General features: G+C 27.3%; 1 protein-coding gene across 1 annotated transcript in view; it reads right to left on the bottom strand.

The window, feature by feature from the left end:
- Positions 1–15526, bottom strand: part of LOC145291527 (uncharacterized) — a 1250821-nt gene that overhangs the window by 206071 nt on the left and 1029224 nt on the right. The gene's annotated exons all lie outside the window — the stretch shown is intronic.

Below are 15526 nucleotides of genomic sequence, written 5' to 3'. Positions count from 1 at the left end.
GTAAAATTAAGAAATTAATTTTAAAAATATTGTTTATATCTATCTTCATTCAAAAAGCTTACTTTTCGGTAGCTTCACCGGTTGTTAACCTAAATTTTCTGAATGTCAAAACGAGGCTCGTCTGCGGGACCTACTTATCTAAGCTTCACCGATTTTTGTTATTATGATTTTATCGTTTTTTTTTTGGGGGGGGGGGGGATGGATATTTTTTTTTGCCAGAGTTTATGTAATTATTAACAGGAAAATTGGTGAAAGTCAAAATGGAATCCGTGCTATTTTTAAATATTATTTTCAAGTTTAATTAAAGTTTTACAATACCCTTTTCTTATTATTGTTTTTGTATTCTTTTGTTATTTTTATTTATTTATTTTTTGTTTTTGCCGGATTTAACAAACAAACAAAATGAGAGCAAAGCAAAAAAAAAAAAAAAAAAATTGGTGCATATGCACTTATGTTACCGCTATTTATTATTTTTTTTTTAATGGTTTAAGTGCCTTGCCCAATGTTTGAAGAGTTTCTAATTGTTTTTAAAAGGAAAATTGTTAAAAGTCCTAATTAGCACTTGTGACGATAAACAAAAATAAACAAAAAGTTTTAGCATGCACGTACCTCTCATGGAATGTCGTAGATCGAAACAGTGAAATTTTCTTTGGTGCTAGTGCACTTATTGATCCCCACTATTTTTAAATAGTACTTTCAAGTTTAATTAAAGTTTTGTGATACCTGTTCTCATTAAATTGTTAGGTGAAAGTACCTGCACTATTTTTGAATAGTATTTTCAAGTTTAATTCAAGTTTTAAGATACCTGTTTTTATTAAATTGTTAGATGAAAGTACAGAATATGTACACAACACCCTCCTGTCCCCATGTTAAGAATGGCTTTCTAAATAATGTCATTATTTCAGCACGGCTCAATAAGTGCATGAGTACCTTTTTATTTTCTTGAATAAAATAAAAACTACTCGACGAGTACACTACTGTTTTTGTTTAATAATTATTTTTCATTCAAAAATAAAAAATAAAAATTTCAATTGTTCAAAATATGTTTTTTTCCCAAAGTTTATTGGGATGTTTTTTTAATTACCATATTTTTCATGAACATGCTCTAAAAAAATGTTTCAAAGTTATCTAATATGTTTTTTCACTTTTCATGTTATAAGCCTTTCTATACATGGCCTCATCGACATAAGACCATTTCATTTCTCCTACTGATCCCAATATGTATTTCAGTCTTCTTTTAACGCGAGACCAGTCGGCTTCAATATTGTTGATGCAAGCACCAGTAAGCGGATTTTTAAATAAAAAATAACCCAGGTATCGTGAAACTTTAATTAAACTTGAAAATAATATTTAAAAATAGCGCGGATTCCATTTTGACTTTCACCAATTTTCCTGTTAATAATTATATAAACTCTGACAAAAAAAAATATCCATCCAAAAAAAAAAACTAAAAAAAGAAAACAGATAAAATCATAACAAAAATCATGCACAAACTTCAATCTAAAAGAAAAAAAAAAGAAAAAAATAGGTCACACGCAAAAATTCTTTCCTTGTAAAAATAATGACTTCTCACTCAGTCGAAGAACGTACAACATCGGAGCCGATGCGTATTTCACTACAGTGCTAGCATTTGTGTACACCCGCCCTTTTTCTTTTTATTTATATATATATATAATATATATATAATATATATATATATATAATATATATAATATACATATAATATATATATAATATACATATAATATATATAATATACATATATATAATATACATATAATATATATATGTAATATATATATAATATACATATAATATATATATAATATACATATAATATACATATAATATTTATAATATACATATAATATACATATAATATATATAATATACATATAATATATATAATATACATATAATATATATATGTAATATATATATATATACATAATATCTATATAATATATAATATATATATGTAATATATATATATAAATATATAATATATATAATATATATATAATATATATAAAATATATATAATATAAATAGATATATAAATATATATAATATATATATAATGTATATATATAATATATATATACATTATATAATATATATAATATATATATACATTATATATATATTATATATATATATATATATATAATATATATATATATATAATATATATATAATACATATATATAACATATATATATATAATATATATATACATTATATAATATATATAATACATATATAATGTATATATATATAATATATATACATTATATAATATAAATATATTTATATATATACATTATATAATATAAATATATTTATATATATACAATATATAATATATATATAATATATATATAATACATATATATAATATATATATATACAAATATATAATATATATATATACAATATATAATATATATATATACAATATATAATATATATATATACAATATATAATATATATATATACAATATATAATATATATATAATATATATATATATAATATATATATACAATATATAATATATATATAATATATATATATACAATATATAATATATATATAATATATATATATACAATATATAATATATATATAATATATATATATACAATATATAATATATATAATATATATGTATTATATATATATTATATATATTATATATATACAATATATAATATATATAATATATATATAATACATATATATATACGTAATATATATAATATATATATATATATATATATATATATATATATATATATATATAATATAATGCAATTACAATCGCATTGTCCAAAGTTTATAGTTGCTTTTTCATCATATATGTATTCAAATCATATGCATATTTAGACTTGCTCATTAGGACTTTAATATAGCAGTTTTACTGCACATATGATTGACATGGTTTTATATTTGGTTGTAGTCATTTTACAGAACTTATTACCTTATAGTTTACTAGTAGCAGTGAGAATTCACAGTACAAAGAACGATAAAATAACTAATACTCTACACAAAAATGCTATCAAAATATTTACTTTTCATTACAGACCCATTTAGGTTCTTGTGTAGATGGGTGATCTTTGAAACAAACACATTTTGGGTGCAAAGATTATTACATACTTATGTCACATGTTGAAATTAGTATAGGATTCTAAATATTACAAAAAATTATCCAGATATTATACGCTAGATCTATTTTTTATTAAAAAAAGTCATCCACAATTACATTGTGTTAAGAAATGTCTGACTCTTAATTTAAGTCAGTTTGTCATACAGAATTGCTCGCACAACTCTTGCACATTAAACCATACTCTAAAACTTGATATTTCAATAAATTCTATTTTTACTGGCAATTATTTTTCTATTGGATCATTTTTTGGAATTTTTGGAATTTATACTAATTTTGATATGCCATATAAGTATGTAATAATGTTTTCACCTGAAATGCCTTGGTTTAAGAGAAATTACCAATCTCCACAAGCAAACCCATTTATTCCAAGATATACGGCTTCATATTTAATCATAATTAATTAAATTAGCAAACATATTCGTTTTCTAGAAGAAAATATGGTGTTATTGAATTTTCCGAACTGGAGTAGTTTTGTTTCAGTTATTCTGCATTTTGTATTTTCACCTCTCACCAATGTTAAGTCAATTATGTACCTTATTTTAATTAACTCTTTTAGTGCATTCATTTGTAAATGATATTTGAAAATCTTTCATTGCCAATATTATTTTTCTTTATTACCATTTATTTATTCTAATATTGTAATTACATTGTTTTTCAAAACTTTCTTTCTTATATAAATTACTTTTCAAAACATTTGTTGGCCTAATTATAAACTGCAATTATTCAGACTTAGGATCAGTGGTAACTGGGAGAAAAATTTTACATTAAATTTATATACAATATGAACCCCCCACTCCAAATTCTAAAATAAAATTGTTACTAAAAAAAATCTCATTTTTGGGGGAGGATTTGGTAGAGGATGTTAATCTACAAATTACCAAACAAAAAAACAAAAAACAAAAACGGAACATCATTCTCATTACGGTTTTATTTGTTTTTAACATAAAGAAGATAAGGTAACACTCTAGTAATAGGCTACATACAAAATAGTAATAGGCTACATACAAAAACCCAAATTAACCGAACAGTAATGTCTCCAGTCTAGAAAGTTAGTAAAAATATTTTATATTTATTTTGTGATTTCACATAAAAAGACTATTTTCTATTTTTTTTTTTTTTTATGACCCTTAACTGCCACAAGTTTCAGATAAATATATAATAATGACCAAGTCTGTTTTAAATGAAATCTATCTAAGGGCAAATGTACTTAATAATGACCACATGGTATTTAACACTCCAAAGTAAGGGCGCTTCTTCAGGCGATTAACAATAAACTAAACCTTTTTCAGATAGAGAAGGCAAAGCCGGGGAGGATGGGCATCCTAGAATTACACAGGACCAGTTTCATACATCAATCAACAGAGAAAAGGTCATTACGAAACTGGTACATATTGAGAGTGGGGGGGGGGCAGGAAGGGGTTAAAAGCAAGTTATTTTCATTCTCATGCCATTGTCATTTAATAGATTTGTGGGTTGGTGGGGGCCTTACAACAGTACATTGGACATTCCCCACAGTAAGGAAGGCAGTTATTTTGATAATAATAATGACCACATTAATATTAAGACAGCTGCCTTCCTTATTGTGGGGGCTGTCAAAAGCACTGCTGTAAGCAACTCTTCCTCTCAAATGCACACTGTGAGCCCTCTTACTTTTTTTATACAATATCAAGTTTAATACAATAGCTATTAAATAACAAAGTCTGTTTTTAATTATATTGTAGATGTGTCATGAAAGTGAAAGTAACTTGTTTTTTAACCAAAAATAAATAAATTAATACCCTTGGATAAAAAAAGGCACTTGTACAGTTTAATCAAGACATTAAAAAATTAAAATATTGAAAAAAAAGGTTATATTGTACATATCCGTTTTGAACAGAAGATCTCCGAAAAAAAAAATTTCACTTAATTTGATCGGGTAGTGTTATATATAGGTTTCATTAAAAGAGAGAGTCTTAGGAAGAGTCTTATTGCAGTGAGGGATGTTGTAAGACTCAGAGAGAGAGAGAGAGAGAGAAGTTGTATAAGTTGTTGTACGAGAGACTTAGAGAGATATTGTTCATGTTAGGAGAGATTCTTATATATTAAATATTCATTCCTTAATTGTGCAGAAGAAGAAAGCTCTTGGAGTGAAGGGATAGTGTTCAGACAGTTCGGACATTGTGTAGACATGATGATGTTGAGACGTGTATGTAAAGACACATAACACAAATATATAATACAATTGGACTTTACCTTTCTGTAAGAATCATAAGACACAAGACGAGCTTTACAAAAACACATAATGGTTTATTTCGTCACGGCCGGCCGTTTCCATCACCAAGAATTCAAAGTCTCACATTTTTCCTTGAAGTGACGTCTTGCTCCACGACGATGCCTCCCTCTGAGTTTTTCCAATGTGTTAAAAACATTATCTTATAAGCTGCATTCTTTCAATTTAAAATTTCATAACAAACTTGACTGTTCACATTCTTTCCTTGAAATATTTATCTATATTCTAAACAAATGTTTGTTTTACATTTTTAAATTCTCACACGTAATCTATTTCTAAACTAAATTACGAGGTTCGAATTTGTCTATTGCTATTTCGTTTTCATTTTAAACTAAATTCTCCATTTTTATACTTACATGAAAAGGGGACAGCCCTTATCATGTAACAGTAGTTTTTTTTTTTTTTACAGCGGAAAAACACGTTTTTATAAGAGCGTGTTGAAGGCAGATATCTTGGATTTAAAAAAAAATTTGTTTTCGAATTGTAAAAACGTCAGGGGAGATAACTCCATGTAAAGCGCAGATACTCCCTCCCCATATTTAATACTAGCTTTTCTTCCTAAAAATCGAACCATTTGCTCGGTATCATAACAAATTGTTTTTCGCTGTAAAAAAAACAAAGAAACTACTGGATGAAATTAAGTGAAATTTTTTTTGTTGAGATTTTCAGTTCAAAACGGATACGTACAATATAACCTTTTTCGATATTTTCATTTTTTAATGTCTTGATTAAACTGTACAAGTACCAAAAGAAAAATCCGCCAAAAAATAAAGAATTATCGAATCTTAATGAAATTTTCAGTATTTATTAATCAATAAATGCCTGTCAATAGAAATTATTTATTTCATAATAATGCATAAAGTTTTTAGGTTATTTAAATTAAATCATCTTCCAACTGCCTTCATATCATGAACGAAAATACATCTTATAGTCATAGTCAAAATTTATTGACTATAATTTAAATAATAACTTGAAGGTGTGAAGAAAAAATATTAAGGCAGTCACAATAGAACATGATACTAAAAGAGCTGAAATTTAAAATAATATGATACTGGGCATATTCCGTAAACAAGCGGGATGGTGCCGAAAGAATTTTTGGCATTTCTGCAGTATTTGGGCGAGCGTCATGTTTAGGGGGCAATAACTCCAATTTCTTCTTAATTAAATGAATAACAAACAAAATTTTTTTCCGAACATAAAAATATTTGAAAACCAAAGCATTTATTGTATGAAAATGTATCAATATATAATTGTAAAAACATTTATTTAAAAGTCTCCGTATGGAGGATGTTTACGAAATTGACCCCGCTCTCTAAATTCCACTATGTACACTGTTTTTTTTTCTTTTCTTTTTTTCACTCCAGGTGTATCAGAAATTTGGAGGAATTTTTGACACTCTTAACAGAAAACTGCGAATAAAATATAAAAAAACTCGTAATTTCTCTTTTTAAAGTGGGTTGTTTATTTACTGTATGGAATATACTTCCAAAGTAAACTATTAAAGTTGTTTAAAAAAATAATAGAAATATTATTTTTTATTTTTAAAAAACAGTGTTTACAAAATGTTTACAAAATGCTGGTGTGCCTTCATGCAGCCATTTTTTTACGTAATAAAATCAATTGAATTTTACGAGTTAAATATTTTTCAATTTTTAAACTTTAAAAATCTATCAAAATTTTTCTATTGGTTCAATTTTTACGATATTTTCAGGGTCAATGTGAAATTTTATGCTCTTTCCAATAAACCAAATATAATATTTTAGACAAACGTGCTTTTTCAAATTCACCCTACCATTTTGAAATGTCTATTAAAATTTTAATAATTAATTTATGTACCAAAGTTTTATATAACACAAATTGAAGATAAAAGATCAATAACGAAAATATTCTAATTTAAAACAAAAAAAAAAAGAATAGTTTTTTGAAATTTACCTGTAAAGTCCAAAGTGTAAAACCTTTTTTTTTTAAACCATGATGATTTTTTTTTTTTTTTTTTTTTAATGAAAGCTCATGTTATGCTTATATCGTCAAGTAAATGCCAGACGCTGCCGGCAAATTTTTCTATTTCATTCAATGTTTTCTTTTTTTTAGATATTTAAAAAAAAAAATAAAAATTCAGTCGCTAAAGAAGTATTAAAATATATCAATCAAAAACTCGTGTATTACATTAAAAGAATTTAAAAAAAAAAAATCAATGTGGATTTTTTGCTTTAGGGGAAAAACTTATGTGAATGTGCGTTTCTTTTTAACTACGGAAGATGAAAAATACTAATTTTCGTTAAAACACGCAATAAAAAAAGAGACATTACTTATGCCACTTGGATGAATCCATATTTGATAAATTTCATATTAGCAGCAGCAGCTCTTTAAGCTTGCCGCAAAACACGTTACGAAAATGCGATTTTCTACGAACCTCGGTTTAAAAAATCCTTTTATTTAAAAAATACATGGAATTTAAAATATAAATATGGATAAATTCTGAACAATGAAGAATGGAACTACTCATTTAATAGTATATTTTTTTAAGTAAGTGATTTTTTGCCATTTATATATATATATATATTTATAAGCAAGTCAAAATATGTTGATTTTCTTTATATTTTTTTAAAAGAAAACCGCTTTAAAAAAACAAATATTGCATAATTTGCTATTAAACCTGTTATTTTTTTAAAATTTTGGTCTTTGCTCCTTTAAGTGAAAAAAAATTAGGGGTTGAATTACATTTTTCAAGTAGTTATAAGCTTCGAAAAATAGTAAGTTGAATTATTAAAGTTGTGATCATCATTTTTAATGGCCACTTTCTGATACACCTAGTCAATCTCATTGATTACAAACTTAACTGTCAGATTTAAAAAAATATATATATTTTTAAATATTTTTATGACTTTTATCATCAAGGATCAGTTTTCAATTGTAACGTTCTACTAAATTGAACACGTACTTTGTGACCATCACTGAGAAAAATTTTTCTTGGTGGTAGTCATAAAGTATGTGTTCAATTTAGGAGAATGAAAACTAATCCCCAACGATAAAAGTCATAAAATTTTTTTTTTCAAATTTTTTTTAAATCTGAAAATCAAATTTGTAATCAATGAGATTAACATGAAAAAAGAAAAAAAAAAGTGTAAATTGTGAAATTTAGAGTGGGGGGGGGGTTTATTTTCCTAAAACGTCTGCCAAAAATATAATTTTAACAAAACAATTTTGTAATTAAAGTAACATTTTTTTTTTTAGGTAAATTTTCAGATTAGTTCCACCTCCACACTTTTCTTTTAAATGACGACTTTTAAAGGTTTTTGACTATGCTGATTAGGAAAATCGCATTGAAATTTTGCAGAATTAAGTAGTTATCGAAATATAAAAAGTTGTATTATGCATTGTATTCTTCGTCAGCCATCTTTTTACGCGCGTGCGTGCGCGCGCCATAAACAAATCTACTCATCTATGACTGACACTGCACGTGCATGAAAAAAGATGGCTGCCAAAGAATACAATGCATAATACAACTTTTTATATCTCGATAACTAATTATTTCTGCAAAACTTCAATATGATTTTCATATTCAGCATAGTCGAAAATCTATAAAAGAAAACTGTGGAGGTGGACCTAATCTAAAAAAATAAAATAGTTTCTTTCTTTTTTTTTGAAAAAATTTGCAAAAAGTATGAATTATCGTGCCTTGTTCTTTGACTGAAAAACGCCACCTGGCGATAGTTTAGTGAAATACACCAAAAATCATGGCTCTCGCCCAAATATTGCAGAATTGCCGAATTTTTTATCAGCTGAAAATGATGATCAATGTTTAAAGTTAGATTAAGTAAAAATAAACAAAAAAAAAACAAAACAATTATAACCGGAAACAGTTGAAAAAAATGAAAAAAATAGTTTCTTGTGCAGTTTACAGACTGTACTGAAATAATAAAATTATTATTTAGAAATCCTTTTTTAACATGGAAGAAGGTTTTTTTTTTTAACTATTCAATCTTTTCACCTAACAATTTAATAAACAATGACAACTTTTTACTTTAACGGCAACTCAGCACTCACCTTTAAATTGACAACTTTTATAGGTTTTCAGGGCTGCTGAAAACGAATATCACATTCAAATTTGGGTCAAACAAGTAGTTTTCTGGATATAAAGACATTTTTTTTTCAATGTATTACTTAATGAATGTCTGTTGCAGTCACTATTTTTAACATAGAGAGGACGAGGAGTTTTGTAACATGCATGCACTTTTACAGTTGAGAAAAAAACATAGCTGCCAGTGAAAACATGAGGGATTACATTGGATAATAAAGGACAATATCCAGAAAACTACTTGTCTGCGCGAAATATAAATGTAATATTTGTTTTCAGCATACTCAAAAACCTATAAAAGTCATCAATTTAACAGTGAATGTGAAGTTGCCGTTAAAATAAAAAAAAATATTAAAAAAAAAAAAATATTAAAAAAAAAAACCACCAAAAAACAAAAGTACCATTTGCCAATTGTCGGCTGTTACTATTTTCATTAGCTAAGTTTTGGCACCTTCCAGCAGTTCACGGAACCTGTCCATAATATGCCGATAATAGCACAGTCCTTTTTCTGTGTAAGTCCCAATAATCTTAATAATAAATACTGAAAATGTCATTAAGATCAGATAATTTTCTGACTTTTAGTGTATTCATTTGTGGTTAAAAAAAAGTCATTTTTACTTTCACTGCATGTCTCTAAATTAAATGATTCTCAAAGCAAACATAATGCCAGAATTGGAAAAACAATCCTAAATGTTTTAGAATAAAAAAACCCAAACATTTTAATAAGTTCTGCATGTCTTTGTTTACTTTCGTTTTATGCTGATTGTTCTGCTTCACGATGAATGTTCAGGAAAGATCCCTTCTGATTCATGTTTGCCAGTTTTTAAAATATTCTGTTATTCTGAAAAACAGCCAAGTTCGTTCGTGCATTTTGAAACAGAACTGACTTTTCCAGGACATTGTGACACAGAATAATCAGCAGAAAATGAAAGTAAAAAAAACATGCTGAACATTACATTTAATAATTATATTCTGTAAATGTCTGAAAGTAAAACATTTCCATTTAACGTCACTATTGTTTAAATATCAAGCTAACAACGATAAGACTATTAGTTTAAATCTGACATTTTCTGATTTCAAAATATATTTTTGATAAACGACAAATTTTTTTATTGATTTACAGTAGTTATATATTTTAAGTAGTTAAACTAATAGTTCAATGTAATTTTATAAAATAGTATATTATGAGATTGCTTTATACAATATTTTTTTTTATTATTATTCATAATATGTAACTCTTTTACATCATGTAGAAATTAATGGAAACAGTTATTATCTAAATGAAATTGATATTTTTTTCTATATTCTGGAGCATAAAGAAACAATGTAATTACAAACCAAAAACTGTGTTACAAATTATTCACACAAGAAAATAGAAAACAGGTTTAAGCAGTAAAATCAAGGAGAATAAAGTTAAGTAGAATTAAATGAAAACTTTTAAATGTTATATTATGTGGTCTACTATTCTCATATTCGTTGTTATATTCGAAACATTTCAACAGATATAATCTCTGGCCTTCTTCAGACACATCTTTTTGAACTTGGAGACCTTTTAATCAAATGTGGTAATCTTCATGTTAAATTTGGGAAGATGCATGGAAATTCAAACTTTACCTTTTATTTAACTCATTAATGTTCAATTGTTTTTGTTGCAATATATTTTATATATATTAAAGGGTGTGATTACTGAAAGTTGGGAGATTCTACTGATAGACACTGTGATAGGAACTGACGAATCAAATTAAGCTACATTCTACTAGCAACCAATCAGAATCCAGAATTGCTTCATAAAAATATTGAATCTTTAAGCATTCCAGCACATAATTTTTTGTGTACCATCAAAAGGATCTTTTGCTATTTGCCCACAAAATTATAAAGTCCAGGACCTGTACAGAACAGCTACCCACTGAAAATTCTTAATCTCCAGGACTTGTACAGAATAGCTACCGATCTGAAACTCTTCTGAAATTAAACATGGTTTTCAATTTAAGAGTTTTTTCTTTAATCTATTACTAAAATTTTTTTGTAATATTATTTGATACTAAAATTACTTCAAAAGATTTACTTGATTTTATAGGATAGTTAAGAGCATTCATTTATACTACACTAGCAGAGTAAACCAGCATTATCCAGGGCAAAAGTGTAACCTAAAAGCTTCTATCTCTTTATCTTTCCAACCCCCTCTTTCTCCTCTGTCCAGCCATTCCTCTCTAGATGGACACACACATACAACTCTCTTTTATATAACAGATTCGTCAAGTAATCAGTCAACATTTTCTTTCAAATGAGTACAAAAAACACTGAAAAACCGACCCCCCTGCCAGCAAAATCTGACCGAGTTGACCTCCAAAAGAATATCATTTTTATGGGTGATTGTTTTGACTTTTAGCTGGGCATACAAACACAATACAGACAACTGCCCTTTATATATTAGAAGAAGATATAACTGTAGGCTGGTTATAAAGACTACTTTTTTTAATAGAAGTTGCCCCAGACAAGGCATGAAGCCACTTGATGTAAAGAGATAAAAAAAACTACTTCACAGTCAAAAACTTGCCAACAGTAAGTGTTAGATAGAATAGATTCTGACCCAGAAAGCAACAATTGTTCCCTCTTTGTCAGAAACATTGCTCCCGGAATGTAAGGACCAAAGGACAAAATAAGAGAGTTACGCAGTTGCCAAAAGTAAACCCCAAAATATTTTGATTGAAAAATAGATGAAACTGATTGTGTCTTTTCACTCTAGATTTTCACAATATACTGTAAAATGGACATTAAACTGAATATGAATGGAAACTAAGACATTAGTGTTGCCAATGTACAACAGATGGTGCGTTTAATATTTGAAATACACCCCAATCTTTATGACTAACTATAGATATTTATTAAACAATACAGGTGCTGTTGAAATATGGTTATCCTTCTTGTCCTTAAAAAAAAAAAATGACCATTGATGATAATGGGTTAACCCACATAGGTAGATTCTTCTCCTTCTTTACTACGGGTGATAATAACTAAAAATAATATAAACAAACACTTAATCATGGCTGATGGAATGAAGACAATCTATCTTTGTGGATAAAATAAAAGTTTCAGTTTGAATTTTAATACAGGTTTCCAAGTTCAGTATAAATATTCATAAGTTTTACTGGAAGGCTACCAAGTTCGAAAATATGTACCTCAAGAAGGCAGGTGGTTACATCGGACAAAACATTCTGAACATAACCAAAATGAGAAAAGTTGTCTGAATAATTCAAATTCTCATCTCAAAAGTTCTCAAATTCTAATTTTTAATATAAACAATGAAGACATTTTTGTGAATAGAAAGTAAAACAGTATTAGAAACAATTTGGAAAATCATGTTTTTGATTTATTATAAGAAAGCATTGAGAATCCTTTATTTTCTAATTTGATTATGTAAAATGTTAAATTTTGCATGAAATTTTACCTCTGTCTTTTGAAATCATATTTCTATTGTACCAAATATGAATACCTTAAAGAATTTTTGCAATCTATAATATTGATTCTGCAATTGTAATATTAGAAAGTTAATTCAGCTGAATAAAATAGTGGGATTAAAATTGAAAACATTCTGTCGGATTATTATAAAAATAAGTGCAATCATTTTAAAATATGATATTTATAGCTCTTTTTTTTTTTTTACTGCGGGTTGGCAAAGTAAGAAAGATAATTTATTCCAATAACTGATGCTTGTGTAGATTGGTGGTCTTTTAAACCGATCCTGCATTTCAGGTGAAAACATTATTAAATACTTACGTGTCATGTCAAAATTAATATAAATTCCAAAAATGACAAAAAAATGGTCCAGCAGAAAAATAATTGCAAGTAAAAATAGAATTTATCTAATTATTCAGTTTCATCATATGTTTTAATGTGGAAGAATTATGCCACTAATTCAGTATCACAAACTGACTTATCTCCCTTGACTTAAATTAAGTTTTAAAACATATTTTTAAAGAACGTAATTGTGGATGATATTTTGTTAAAAATACATCTAGTACATCTTCTACTAGATCATTTTTCATAATTTTTGGAATGTATACTACTTTCGACATGACACATAAGTATGTAATAATGTTTTCACCTGAAATGCATTGGTTTAAAAGATTACGAATCTACACAAGCACCCAATAAGAAATGTTGGCAGCAGTTTTATCATTCACACCATTAGTTTTGACCTTTTTATTTTTAGATTTTGTATACAAACCTTGGCCTTTTGACCAGGAGAAAACTGTCATATCTATTTGGATGTTATATAACCTTTTTTGTCCTTAATTGAGAAAATGTTTATTTTTATCTAAATTCAGAGTGCTGCTTTTGTGGCATTCTAAAATGGGATCTGCATTTTTCTCAACATTAAAACTCAACCTTGTGTTTAACTCTGCCTTTGTAAGGAGGCACATATCAACAGCAAATATAAAGATTTCTTACTTTTTTTTTGGGGGGGGGGGAATAAAATCAATATTCCACAAGCAGACACTGATTAACAATATAGTGTATAATAGTAGCCAGTTTTTCTTATATTCTTATTGTATTCATTAATAAATTCCGGTTTGACAATGATTAGCAATCTTCATTTGTACATATTAAAAGCAATGCTGTTGTATATAGACATCAGGAAACTTGATTATCCCCCTTTGTCTGAAGAACAGAGACACCATCTTAGCAAGACTTTAACAACCTGTTATGTATGTGTACTTTTAAGCTGAATAAAGTCTTAAATATATGAAGGTATTTTAGTTTGGACAATTTCTTTAACTCAAAAGCATGCATACTAAACAGGCTGTTAGAATGTTTCAGAATGGTTAAGTATTGATATTTTGGATTATCCAAACTACTGTTGTCATCTTGAATGTTTTATTTTGTTTTGTTATATTTTTACTTGGAAGGTTACCACTTATTAGGCTGCTCAAGGATAAGAGGTAAGTGTTAGATAGACGGTGAGACAAGATCAGACATGGTAGAACTTGGGTAGGGATAGATTATTTAAATGGATGACTCAATAGAAATTTATTAACATGAAACTTGAAAATGACCATGTTATAGTCATCCGAAAAGCAGACAAACAGTATTGTGTTCGATAGGTGGACAACTCTAGGAAAGAAACTCTGCTCATGGAATTTTCATTTGGTTCTGAGTACAGATAGAAAGCAAGAAAAGTTGTTGGTGGTTATTTTAATTATGTGAGTATTTGTTGCAAATGTTTTACTGGGAGGGACCATAGATTGGAGCTCTGTCAAGCATCTACTATAAAAGTATCAAAAGAGCAGAGACAGACTTGCAACGTCTCTTTTGTCAGAAAGAGGGAGTAGGGAGGTGAAAAGGTCATCACTCACCAAATTTCGAAAATGATCCTGTACCCTGTCAAGGCAGGAAAGAGTGCTTTTTGGGGCTCCACCCCAGATGTGGCAACAGAACTCCATCTTTTGTATAGGTAACTTATGACCGTTTTGAGGTGCATCTTGTTGAATTTGGGAACCTAAATAGAATTTCAAACCGAATACTTTATTTAATCCACATTCTAAATGACAATCTTCTGAAGATTAAATCTTTCGGTTAAGGATACCATTACAAATTACTTAAGACTACTATCCAGTCATGGCTGATGGAATAGGAGCAAGTTAATCTCGTGAATTAAACAAAGGATTCCATTCAAAATTCTGTACTAATTCCCAAGTTCAACAACACACACCTGGAAAAAAGCCAGAATATTGTGAGAATAACAGCTGAGATGAAAGTAGTAGTTTGAATAATCCAAATTATCAAGGTGTTAATATCATGGCAAGATGACATCTCTGCTATATCTGGAGAGTTCTTTAAACAAAAGGAGAGATAGTTCAAGTTCTCTAATATCTATATTTATACAATAGTTACTTAATTTAAATAGTGACATCTTGATAATATTTAAAATGATTTATATTGAGACATCAAATTGGTATTTTACTTTCTTTTTTGTTATCATACTTGTTGGCTATACAAAGATATTTAA

This window comes from Euprymna scolopes, chromosome 12 (genome assembly GCF_053919585.1).
Source record: "Euprymna scolopes isolate OS-2025 chromosome 12, ASM5391958v1, whole genome shotgun sequence".
NCBI classification, from domain to species: Eukaryota; Metazoa; Mollusca; class Cephalopoda; order Sepiida; family Sepiolidae; genus Euprymna; species Euprymna scolopes.
Note: the sequence above shows the minus strand (reverse complement) of the source record. Positions and strands in the feature narration are given on the sequence as shown.